Below are 13,712 nucleotides of genomic sequence, written 5' to 3'. Positions count from 1 at the left end.
AGAAAAATGGATCTCAGAAAAGGAGGTTGCATTGACTATTATAATGAGACTAAGTGAATGACTTTCAAATGTTGCTAAAATTTTTCTTGGTTCAAAACTGGTGTCCCTTAAGTTGGACAGCCTTTAGAAAGAAGATTACTAATACCCATGGAAATGCTCAGGATACGGGTATGGAAACTGAGAATTTTGTGAAGTTCTGGATTGAAGACAAGCTAGGATAAGTTGAGGGCATAATACTTAAGGAGCTTGAACCTACACCAGAACACAAGGATAGGCTATACCTAAGTAGCTCACACCAGAGCTACAAGAAGAGATAGAATGTCAGGCAATGTACAATGCAAGATCTGGGTAGGTTTTCTAAACCACATCAAGAGAAAATGCTGACATAGGATCAGATCAGTTTTTAGCTGTATACAATATTCAGATACTCAGTAGGGAAGCCAGAATCTAGGGAGTCTATACATAATCGGTTGGTCATATATACTACTCCAAAACGACAGGACCTGGGAAGAAATAGTGCTTGAGATCATCATGGAGGAAATCTAATAACTGTAAAATTCACAACATTTTGAGGAAGAGCCTACATAATAAAGACTAGATCCAATTCAGGACAGAAACATAAAGGAGAGAGAATAACTACTAGCCCTTTACCCAAAAAGATCAAAGAAAGAGAAAAGGAAACATGTTGTGCAAAAATAATTGTAATAATTTCTTTATTTTATCAAAAGTCTATAAACTGAGGTAAGGCCAATCAAATTCAGGAATGGATATTATAAATTAATAAATGGTGATAAATGACAAAAAGTATAGTGACATTGGGACTTACTGATGCAGTGAAGTTGGATGAATTGTATTAAATATGTATATAATATAAATATATATCTGAATACTATAATATGTAATATCATTTTAAAGGAAAACAACCTTTAAGGACTTAAGAATTCTAATCAGAGTTCTCAAAGTAAAAACTAGCCACAATTCCAGAGAACAAGGAAAAAATTAACTCACACATCTCTTGAGCAAGTAATAATAGACTTAAGATATAAAATATGACACTTTCAATTATGTAAAATGTGATGGCTTATTTTAATCAATTATGGATCATTGTTGCAAGAGTTTTGTTTTCTTTGGTTTTCTTTTTTCTTTTTTTTAAATTTGTAAAAAAGGTGAAAGTACATATGTGATAGTAAATATCTTACAACTAGGTCTTTGAAAATAACAAAGAAAAAAATTTACAAAGTATATATGCTCAACAATCAGGTGATGAGAGATAATATATACTTTAGCTCTGGCACACATCTGGGTGAAGGTTTCTTTTTTTTTAGGTTCTTTTTTTTGTAAGGCAAATGGAGTTAAGTGGCTTGCCCAAGGCCACACAGCTAGGTAATTATTAAGTGTCTGAGACCAGATTTGAACCCAGGTACTCCTGACTCCAGGGCCAGTGCTTTATCCACTGTGCCACCTAGCCGCCCTGGGTGAAGGCTTCTTACCAGAAGTGTAAAGACTCAGTTGAGAATGTTATTAATTAATTAATTATTTCTGAGAAAAAAAAAGCAAATATTTAAATGTTATGTATTCAATAAACTAGAAAAACCATGAATCCTACAACCTTCTACTTATTTCTTATTAATATACAGATGCATTCTTGCTTTCAACTAAGTCTTTATGACCATCATCTAGGGAAGTCACTCTTTTTTTTTAAGATTTTATTCATTTTGAGTTTTGCAATTTTCCCCCTAAGCTTACTTCCCTCCCCCCCACCCCCCACAGAAGGCAATTTGCTAATCTTTACATTGTTTCCATGGTACACATTGATCCAAATTGAATAGGATGAGAGAGAAATCATATCTTTAAGGAAGAAACATAAAGTAGAAGAGATAGCAAGATCAGGCAATAAGATATCAGTTTTTTTTCCTAAATTAAAGGTAATAGTCCATGGTCTTTGTTCAAACTCCACAGTTCTTTCTTTGGATACAGGGAAATCTTCTTGATAAGAAACAGTAAGCCATCCCCAGTAGCTGTTAATAAAATGTCAAAAACAGAAGGCAAACCAGCTCATCCAAAGTAGCAAGACTCTCTGAGGGTTAGGCAGCAATATGAACCAAGGAAGTCAAATGATCTCCTTGATTGCCATTTCTCTTTAGATCCCAGTGGAAATATATTTGAACCCAGTAGAGTTGGGTCTCCTAAACTACCAGACCTATTTTCAGTCCAGCCTCCACAGTCATCACTGAGGAAAGTTATCAATGTGGAGAAGAGGTCTGCATTACTTATAACCATAAGGAATAACCATTGATCAGTTTTCACCAATAAGTAGATAGGTATAGGAACTCTGAGTGGTGACACTTTAAACCCAATAACCATTCCTACTTCCAACTTAGTCATCAAGACCATTTCTTCAGGGATGAAACTCTAATGAAGAAAAAGCCTGCCATCCCCAATAACTGCCTGCCATTACCACACACACACACACACACACACACACACACACACACACACACACACACACATACATAGAGAGACACACATAGAGCTCAGGAAAACTACTCTAGTTGAAACAGCAAGGCATCCTGATGGAGAGAAAAGCTAAATGGTGTGCCAGGGAAGACAAAACAGAAGAAGATAATAACATGAAATCAGTTATGCACAATCATCAATTTTTTTAAATGATAATTGGACAGAAGCCCAACAAGAATTTCTAGAAGAGCTAAAGAAAGAGATGAGTAGTAGAGAAAATTTTGGGGAAACATTCATGATGAAAAAAATGCTGTCTACCTCCAGAGAGAGTTAATGAACTATGAATTTAAATTGAAGTATATTTTTCTCACTTTTTGCTTTACTTTTGCAATTAGAGCTAATATGGATATATGTTTTGCATGAAAATAAAAATAAAAGTGTTTTTAGTGCATTTCCCATAGACATTCATAAACAAAACATAGATCTGGTTAGATTTAACATAAAAATGTATAAAATAGTAATGGAACTTGTTTATACAACTGCTGAACTATTGTCTCTGATCTTTAAATGGCCATAAAAAAATAAAGGCTGAACAGGACCTGTGATGAGAAAATGCCTTTTTTTTTTGGAAAAATGGTAAGAAAATGAATGCTATCCATTACTGGTTGATTAACTGTTCTCAACTCCTGGAATGGAATTTAGAATGGATTTTTAAGGGTTGTGACTGAATATTTAGGGACACATAGATCACTATGCAGGAATACAGATTAATTAAGAAGAGGTCACACCAGAATAATCTCATTTCCTGGTGAATAAATTTTCAGGACTAGCAGCAATCACTTAGAAGAGTAAAAAAAAAAAAAGGAAATACAAGGTCAAAAGAATGTCATAACAGAATTACATCAATATGCAACAAACTCATACAATCTTTCAGGGTAAGATAATGATGAATGTTCCTTCTCTGTTCCTTGACTGCCACCACTATGATCCAAATCTTCATCATCTCATGTCTAGACTACTGTTATAGTCATCTGGTGGGTATCCCTGCCAGAACTCTATTCCCATTCTTATCCACTTTCCCATCAGGTATGGGAATGATCTTCCTAAAGCACAAGTTGATTATGTTACTTTCTATCCAATAAAAATAGAGATGATTAGATAATAGATAACACTGGATTTGAAGTCAGGAATACCTGAGTTTAAATCTAGTCTTGGGTACTTAATATATGTGTGATCCAAAACATCACCTAACTTTTTGCCTCAGTTTCCTCATCTGTAAAATGGGGGATAACAACACTTACTTCTCAGTGGTGTATAAGATAAAATGAGGGCATATATAAAAGTAATTTACAAACCTTAAAATTATTTATAAATACTTCTACTACTACTAATTTAAGGCGATAGGGTCAAGTGACTTGCCCAAGGTCACATAGCTAGGCAATTATTAAGTGTCTGAGGTCGCATTTGAACTCAGGTCCTTCTGACTCCAGGACCAGTTCTCTATCCACTGCACCACCTAGCTGCCCCTTATTACTACTAAAAACATAATAAAATTATCTGTAACCAACTCCATTATTCCTCCAGGATAAATATAAGGTCCTTGTTTTTTTTAAGCTTCTAAAATCCCACATAATCTTATTTCTCCCCACAAAGTCACTTGCACAAGACCCATCATCTTCTAAATCCAGGCATTTTACTTTCTTTCCCCATGGTATGATGTACAATCTAGAAAAATGTCACCAAAAGTATGAGAAATTTGAAAAAAAATGACAATAAAATCCAGTGGATAAACTGCTAATGTTAAGTCTTGGGAAGGAAGGGAGAGGAGGACAAGATATACAAAGAGAACATGAAAGTATTTTTTCCTTAAATAGGCAAAGTTTTGTCAGGGATTTTTTTTCCCGTAACAGTAGCTAGATTACTGGGAGGGAGATTGAACTCTAAAGAAAGAAAGACTTTCCAGAGCATCTAGGTGGTGCAGTGTATAGAGCACTGGCCCTGGAGTCAGGAGGACCTGAGATTAAATCTATCTTCGGACAACTAAAAATTACCTAGCTGTGTGACTTTGGGTAAGTCATTTAATCCCATTGCCTTGCAAAAAATAAGAAAGAAAAAAAAGGAAAGAATTTACCAATTCACTTATCCTTAAGTAGAATGAATGACTTTGGGGATAAAGATAAGTTGCCTAATAATGAAGGATTTTAAGAAAAAATTAGTTGTTCATTCATTCAATAAATATTTATTGAGACCCTATTGAATACCGCAGAAAAAATGTTCTGAATATATAGATAGACAGAATTTAAAGAAAACACTACCTTTAAGAAACTTAAATTTATTAAAAAGAAACAGCAAAAACATGGATGAATAAATATAAAATATATGCAAAATAATTGAAAACAATTCCTTGAGCATAAGGAATTATCAACAGTAGCAGGGGGTTTGAGGTCTAGCACTTTGTAGGAATTTGTTCTTGAAGGTAAATGAGGTTTTAGGCATGTATTCTAGGCTATGGAACAGTTGGTACAAAAGCAATAGGAGTAATAAGAATGAAAAGGAAGATTATAGTAATATTTGTTATATTTCGTTTCCTAAAAGTAATTGAAAGAATAATTTCATATGGTTGTACATAGTTCATAATTCTTCTTTTATGAAGTGGCCATGATCTAACTAGTTTTATATTGAGAGAAATAATTTTGTTTTTATTTTAAAATAATCTGTCCCATTTTTGAAGATTACCAACTTTTTAATCCATGCTTAACCTAGCTGAAAAAAATACTCTTCTATGATTTTGTCTTTCTCTATCTGTCTGTTTTTCTCTTTTACTTTCTGTCTAGCTGCTATCTCTGTCTATCTCTCTCCTCTCTTCCATCCCTCCCTACTTTTATCTTTCATATAAACTTCAGTATATATGTCATATGTCCATTTTGAATTTATTTTGCTATATGTTGGAAAATGTTGACTTGAACTTAATTTGTGCAGGACACCTTTTTTTGGTTTCACAATTCTTGTTAAAATGAGGATTACTTTTAAAAGTGATTTATATTTTCAAGTTTATGTAATACCTAGTTTATTAACTGCTATTGCCCATTTTTCTTTGTTTAGTATGCTTCACTGATCTATATCTCAATTTCTTTTTATCATTAATTTTGATAATTGTTTCTTTATGATATAGTTGAGTCCTCAAAGTACCATTTCTCCTTTATTTCTAATAATTTTCATTATTTTTCTTGATATTTTAAATCTCTTAGCTATCCAGAGTTTTTGTTTTCTTTCCCCTGTAGATTTAACTGTAATTTTCCTACATCTTTTTCATAAGGTTTAGGGTTTTTTTTTGTCTTGTTTTAATTTTTTGAAGATTTGGAGATTATAAGTGACAAAAAAGTAACAAATCTGCGATCTCATTGTCTAGGTAACCTCAAATACCAATATTAACTTTTGATCAATCAATAAATCAAACATTTAGTAAATGCTGCCATATACTTAGCAGTATATTGTCTGACCTGGATTTGTTTGTGTTTGTTTGTTTTGAAAGCTTAAATATGGAAATTTGAATTTTTTTTTCTCTGAATTGAGATTTTTGACCTTGTTATTTTGGGTATGTTGTATTTTCGTAAACAGTTATCAACTTCCTTTGAACTCTATCTTTTTAAAAATTATCTCTGTTCAAATATTTTTTTAAGTTAGTATATGGTCTTTAATTTTTTTATATTAGTTAGAGAACTGGAGAGAATACAGATTAGGTAGAGAGGAAAACTAGGTTGAGGGTGGGGAAAGAACTGAAATCTTTTAGAATAAATTAATGATGTCATTGAGATCATTCTCATACATTCCAAATGATTTTGCCATTTTCCCAATGTTGATGAGAAAGAAACCTCTAATTTTCTTTGGGAAAAGAATGCTTGTTACGTTAAGTAGTCCAGCCTTTAGTTCTACATCAACTCAAATTGCTCTCTTTGGGAAATTAGTCATCTGAAAGCTGAGAAAAGAAAAGAGCCCTTATAACATAATGTGTTTCCTTTGGAAAGGAGCAAAGAGAAGAACAAATGTAGAAAGTAAATAACAAAGTCAAAAAAAAATTAAAAAGTAGAGAGATTCGGTTTTTCATTTCTCTTATTACATTCCAGTTCTCTTCCTTTGAAATCAATGAGAATCTTTAATGCTGGATAGATCCACAAAGGGCCAAGAGAAATGAAAGTCTGATCCACAAAGACTGGTATTCAATAAAAGATGAAATCATATGTGTGTGTTAGTGTATGAATGTGTGTCTGTGTGTGTGTGTTTGTGTGTGTGTGTGTGTGTGTGTGTGTGTGTGTGTGTGTGTGTGGTGTTTCCTTCCACTGACTGACATTTCTAATGGGGTTAGTTATTTTTCCAGAGTAGTTAATCTTGCTAAATAACACATGACTTAGGGCTCAATTTTGCATTGTCTAAACCTCATAATTCCATCATATTCACAGATTCACACTTTAAACATGACATATCACTAGGATCATATTATCTAAGCCAGGAAATGCTTCCCTGATTTTGTTGATATTCTTCTCTCTTCGTGCCATTACCCCTTTTAACTTCTTGATTCTCTAGTTGTCATTTATTTTTTCATCCCTGTTGAATATAATTGTCAAGAGTACAGGAACTGTTTTTTTTTAAATGTTGCTTTTGCTTCCCTAGTACCAGGCATAGTGTCATACACAGATACTTAATAAATCTTTTTCGGATTGTATTAGATCATCTTCTATAGCCTAGAGTGTTTGTAAAGCTTGATGGTCCTTGATTCAGTAAACAAAGTCTTTTTTACAGTAGATTTATATCAGTTCAGCAGACTGTCTTTCTCATGAAGATGAATGAAACTTTTATCTAGAAGGCAATAGAGTAAGTAGCAATTCTTGTTATTCATCTCTTGATTTTTTAACCCATTATTTATAAATAATAATGGATCTCATTTATAAAATTCTTGGGCTATCACACCAGATCTGAGATCCAGGCAATTCAAAAATTAATATGTCCATTTAACAGAGATAAGAGTGACTCACTAGTCTGGATTGGTCACATAGATAGTACAGGTGTGAAATAAGGTTTCATTCATTCAAGTCTTCTGGACCATTTTCCTCTATGTCAGACGAAATGTATGTTTGTAATATCCAATTAGACTGTATTCAAACTTTCATTTCAATTTTTTTCTCTTATCTTCTATTTCTATATGTAGGATAGATTGAAAATGAGAGAAACTTAATGCAGGGAAACCAAATAGAAAACTATTTCAATAGCTTAGGTGACAGTTGATAAGAGCCAAGCAAGGTTGGAGGCTGGGTGAATAGAGAGAAAAAATGTAAAAAATTTGGTAGAGATTAAAATAAGATTTTCTAGTTGATTTAAAATTGTGATGACTGCTAGTAAGAGTTTAAGGATGATCATAAAATTTCTGAGACATAGGTGACACTTTACACAAAAAAAGGGAGGAAGAAGAAGGAAGGAAGAAAAAGAAGAAGAAGAAGAAGCAATGAGAGAGGAAGAAAAGGGGAGAGAGAGACAATGACAGAGACAGAGACAGAGAGACAGTGAGACAGACATAGAGAGATAGAGAGACAGAGACAGAGAGAGAGACAGAGAGTGTATTTGTCCAGGACAGAGTCTTGAGACATGCTTATGATTAATTGATATGACATAGATAAGGGGCCTTCAAAGTAGACTGAAAAGGAATATTCATATAGCTCAGAGGGAAAAAACCAATAAGCATATCGACAACTTGCAATTGAAATGTAACTGTTTTGGATCTATTCTCTGCTGCTTGTGCTAATTTTGGTCTTTTAATTAACACCAAGAAAACATAAGTTCTTCACTAGTCTGCTTCACACCATAATATATAGAACTATCAGTTATAATAAATTGAATAAATTTTGAATTCTGTTCTTAAATTCTTTGACGTTGGCATGATACTTGCCAGGGGATATCCACATGCGTGATGAGGTTGGTGCACACATTGCCAGAGCTAACTTAGCGTTTTGGAGGGTCTGAAGGAAAGTATACATGAAAAGAGGTTTTAGACTGCCTAAAAAACTGAAGCCATTTAGAGCCCTTGCACTGAGCTCATTATTGTATAACTGTGAAACCTGGACAGGCTACTATCCCTTTGCCAATAAACTGAATCATTTTCGATATGAATTGTATTGGGAAGATTCTGAGAATCATCTAGTAAAATAAGGTACGAAACACTGACGTCATTTTTGAGCTAAACTGCCACACATTCAAACTCTACTTAAACTCCAGTGGATATGGTTCAAATGCCAAATGTAGGTTTGCCTAAAAGATTGTTTTGTGGAGAATTCACACAAAGCAGGAACTCACAAGGAAATTAGAAGGACATTCTCAAAAATCTCTCTGAAGAACTTTGTAATCAATTATAAGGCATGGGAAATATAAAGGACTGCCTAGCATGGCATGCCTACACTAAAAAAGATGGTGGGCTTTCTGAGCAAAGCAGAATTGTAGAAGTTCAAAAGAAATGTTAAATGTGCAAATTTAAAGACATCTCTACTCCAAATGTGGATATGCACTAAATGTGCCCCCACCTAAGTCGAGCCTTCTGAGCTCATATTAATCTGATCAGTCACCTTTGGTGACACATTTTAGTCAGTCACACCCTTCGTGCCTTGACTCCAAGATAGTGATGTTTTTGATCCTCTTAAGAAAAAGAACTATAGGGATTGATAGGTGGTGCAGTGGATAGAGAGTGGAAGAGAAGGGCAAATTATGATGGACTTAGTGATGTTGAGGTGTGTGTATTCCTACATGGAAAAATGACACTGATAATACTCGTTTAATAGAGCAGCTAGAAGGAGCTTTTGTAGATGAAGTACAGTAGAGAGCTGAATTTGAAGATATAAAATATTGTAAAAATGGAGTCAATGACTAAAAGGGAAATGTACTGGGATTAAGGGAAAGGAGAGGTGGAATAGGCTAAAATATTTCGTGTGAAAGATTTTTTTTTTTTGCAATGAGTTTTTGCAATGGTATGGAAGGGGGGAAGGCGAGGGGGAATAAGGGAAACTTCACTCATTAGAAATGGCTCAGAGAGGAAACAGCATACACTCAATAGTGTATAGTCATCCAGAGTAAAAAGGAGAGAAGTGGGAAAGGCGGAAGGGGGGATGTGGGTGATAGAGGAGAGAGTAGATCATAGGAGAGAATAGTCAAATATAAGAAATTTTCTTTTTTACTTTTTGCAAGGTGCTGGCATTGGGTGGCCTGTCTGGGACCACGGGGCCAGGTAGTTGCTGGGTCTCTGGGGTGGGAAGGGATGTGGGCTTGGGGCCTCTTGGCCCCAGGGCTGGTGCTCTGTCCGCTGCACCACTCAGCTACCCTACAGTACAATTTAGAAGAGGGACAGAGTGAAAGGAGAGAGAAAATATTATATATGAAAGTGGGGAGGAATGGATGGAGGGAATTACAATCAGCAACAGCAACTGTGGAAAATTATGGAAGCAACTTCTGTGATGGACTTATGATAAAGAATGTGATCCACCCGAGACAGAGCTGATGGGATCAGAACACGGACTGAATCACATTTTTTTCCTCTTTCTTTTACTTTATTTCTCATGAGGTTTTATATTTTTTGGGGGGGAGGGAGTATTATGTTTACTCTTAAACAAGAATATTTTAGTAATGTGCAAATAAAACAATGAAGAAAAACTATATGTAAAGTAATATTTATTTGTGTATATGCACACACACATGCATAAATATGCATATATGCATATACAAATCTTAAAGAATAGGTTGTAGATTAAATATTGTACTGCAACTTGTTTGCATGTCAGAATTTTAAATCTGAAAGAAACCTAAGAGATCTTCTAATGCAATCTGATATATGGAGAGTCTGAAGTTCAGAAAACTTATTTCATTTCTATGGTCACATCACTGGTAGATGACAAAGTACCTACTAAGACCCAGATCTTCTTTTTTCCATTCCTGTGCTCCATCTCTACTTCTTTATACTGGAATTAAAGACAACATAATGAGTTTGGTTCTGGACTTGAAATTAGAGACTCATGAAATAAAGTTCCTCTTTAGTTATTTAAAAGCCTTATAACCTTGGACCCACAAACCTAGGTTTCCTTATTTGTAGAACTGGAATATTAATACCTTAAAAATACTGTGAGACTCATATAAGGATGTATGTATATATATATATATATATATATATATATATATATATAATGTTAAAATGATATAAAATATGAGATTTCATTACTATATAAGGGTTAATTAAAATAAAATGTCAAACTAAAAATTTATTTTACAGGAACTTTTCCTTGACTGCATGAAGCCTTCTGAAAAATGACATCCAGAATTTTATAACATGTGGACATTCATTTTACATTAACATAGCCCTAAAGCTCCTCTGTACCTTGAAGTCTATAGCTATTGTTTGCTTCTATTATATCTTATCCCTCCAAAATAGATTGAAATTTGTTTTGCCTGAGCTAGTTGGATTGGCTTTTAGGGAAGTCCTGAATTCCATGAATAATTGTGTAACCTCTTTCCCTTTGCCTTTCTAGACATGACTTTAACATACTATTCCATTTCTCATTTAAATTTAAAGCAAAACATTTTAAAATGGGAACTTCTTATTTTTTACTGATTTCTGTTTTTTTTCACAGCTATCAGAAAATCCTCATTTCTCCATGGATATGGATTTCAAAGGAAATATTCTGAATTATTTGTTCTGACAAACCCAAGAGATGATTTAGATGGCATCGTGTACCGGACTCCTATGGAGAGGAAGGCAAGGCAAAGTAATAACTATGATAATTCAAAAAAGACTTGGTGGGCATAAATCAGGGCCATCATTTTAAAACATCCAGTGGAGCTTAACTATAGAAAGAATAGTTAGGTGTTGAAATTATTCTCCTTTGATAAAATAATTCCTACTGATTCTGTGATTTGAAATAAATGACTTTTTTTATATGTACAAAGAAATTGTTCAGTAAGGTTAATAACAATGCAAAATAAGAGAGAGGGCTTTTGTAAAACACATAGCCTTATTTATCTATCTATATATGAAATGTATATATTAAATTTATAGGTAATATATATAAATATATATATTTGTATATATATATATATATATATATATATATATAGAGAGAGAGAGAGAGAGAGAGAGAGAGAGAGAGAGAGAGAGAGAGAGAGAGAGATTGCATTTGCATCTGGGGCAACTGGATATCCACTGGATCAAGGGCAGAAAACATGCCTCACAAAGAATTAGAAATTGAGGAGATATCGAGGTGATGCTTATCAATTGAGGAATAGCTGAACAAGTTGTGGTAAATGAATGTAATGCGATATTATTGTTCTATAAGAAATGATAAGCAAGCAGACTTCATAAACCTAGAAAAAATTACATGAACTGGTGCTGAGGGAAGGGAGGACATGGCAAACAGTAACAGCAACACTGTGTGATGATCATCTCTGATGGATGTGACTCTTTTCAGCAATACAGAGATTGAGGCCAGTTCTAAAAGACTTACAATAGAAAATGCCTTCACAACCAGAGGAAAAAGCTATGGAATCTGAAGGTACATCAAAGCATAATATTTTAACTTTTTAATTTTTTTTTTATTTCTTGAGGTTTTTCTAGTTTGTTCTGATTCTTCTTTCATAGCATGACTAATATAAAAATATGAGTAATGTACAGCTTATATCAGATTACTTGCTGTCTTAGGGTAAAGGGAAGACAGGAAAGAGGTAGGAGGAGAAAACTTTAGAAAAATGAATATTGAAAATTATCTTTATATATGAATAGAAAAATTAATATGTTTTTAAAGATGGGTCAGAGGAGGCAGTAAAAATGAGAAAAAAGGATCCTCATTTGAAAATATGGGAATCGATCCCAAATAGATGCCTATAAATGTATTTTACTATGAATTTTTAAAACTACAATTTCTTTTTTTATGTTTTAATTCTTTTATATTGGTAGGATTTTATTTACTGATTATTGTCAAATTCAAAGTAAATTTTTAGGGGATAAAAGGAAATGTAGCTTTTAACTTTCTAAGAAATATTCAATTGGACAGAATTATCAGAGAAGCACTTGCCTAGACAGGAACTCACCTAATGTCAATTATCTCTATCAAAATTTACCCATATCAAAATTTACCCATTTCCTGTTTTATTTCCTCAGAACTCTGCTTTTTTCCTATACATAGTATGGAAGTCCAAATATATTGCAGGAGAACTAATCATCTGAATATATTACCCCAAGGATATAGCAAATAAAGTATAATAAGATGCACACCTGAAAGGGACTTTGAAAAGAGACCACCTTATTCATCTCCTTTATATTTTAAAGAGATGGGAAGCCTTTTATTAAGAGAAAAGGGATAGGAAACCATGTAGTAGGATTCCCAAACTCTTTCTATATATGCTATACTATTGAGTTTAACTCAATTAAAAAAAAAAACTTGCTTCTAAGAAGGTAAATGAATGAAAATATCTATTAAATACTTATCTTTTGTCATAAAAGTGACCTGCCTTGAATATCCTAACATTCTAATATCAAGAGATAACCATATGTGAGGTATTAGTGACCAAAGGAGCTTTGTCTTTCCTTGTGGCTCTTTTTCCTGGGATTCATAATTATAGTGAGTCGAGTCAGAGTCATAGAGGAATATGCTTATGTAGTCCTTTCAGAAACCATGGAAGGATTTTGATTATATTGTGAAGAACAAGAAATGGAGATTGAGGAAAGAACTTGGAGGGCAGATAAGCAAGAAGATGGTTAAAATAAATGGTTGTATGGAGTATGAAGCCTGATACACAAAGTGAACTATGTGAGATATTGTTTACTCTATTTCCTTCCCTTTATCATTTTATTATTTCCTTTTATTTCTATTTCTCATTTTTGGTTATGCATTACGATATAATAAACTATGATACCATTTGTTAATTTATTTATTTCCAGTTTTTCATCCATTTTATAATTGTTGGGCATAAAGATTGTTTCTAGTTATTTTCTTTTTATGAATAAAACAGCTATGAACATTTTTGAAAAGATGGGTTTGTAAAAACAATTATGTTTGTCATATTTTGGAGACACTGAGCAGTAGAATTGCTATGTCTAAAGTTAAGAACTTTTATGTCTCTAACAAGTGTTCAATAGATGTTTATTCCATCCTAAAAATTGGTGACATCTAAGGGACTAAATTTGCATTTCGGAAGCATATTTTCCAGATCCATTGCACTTCATTTTTTAGCAG

The sequence above is a fragment of the Macrotis lagotis genome, chromosome 2 (assembly GCF_037893015.1).
Source record: "Macrotis lagotis isolate mMagLag1 chromosome 2, bilby.v1.9.chrom.fasta, whole genome shotgun sequence".
NCBI lineage: Eukaryota > Metazoa > Chordata > Mammalia > Peramelemorphia > Peramelidae > Macrotis > Macrotis lagotis.
Note: the sequence above shows the minus strand (reverse complement) of the source record.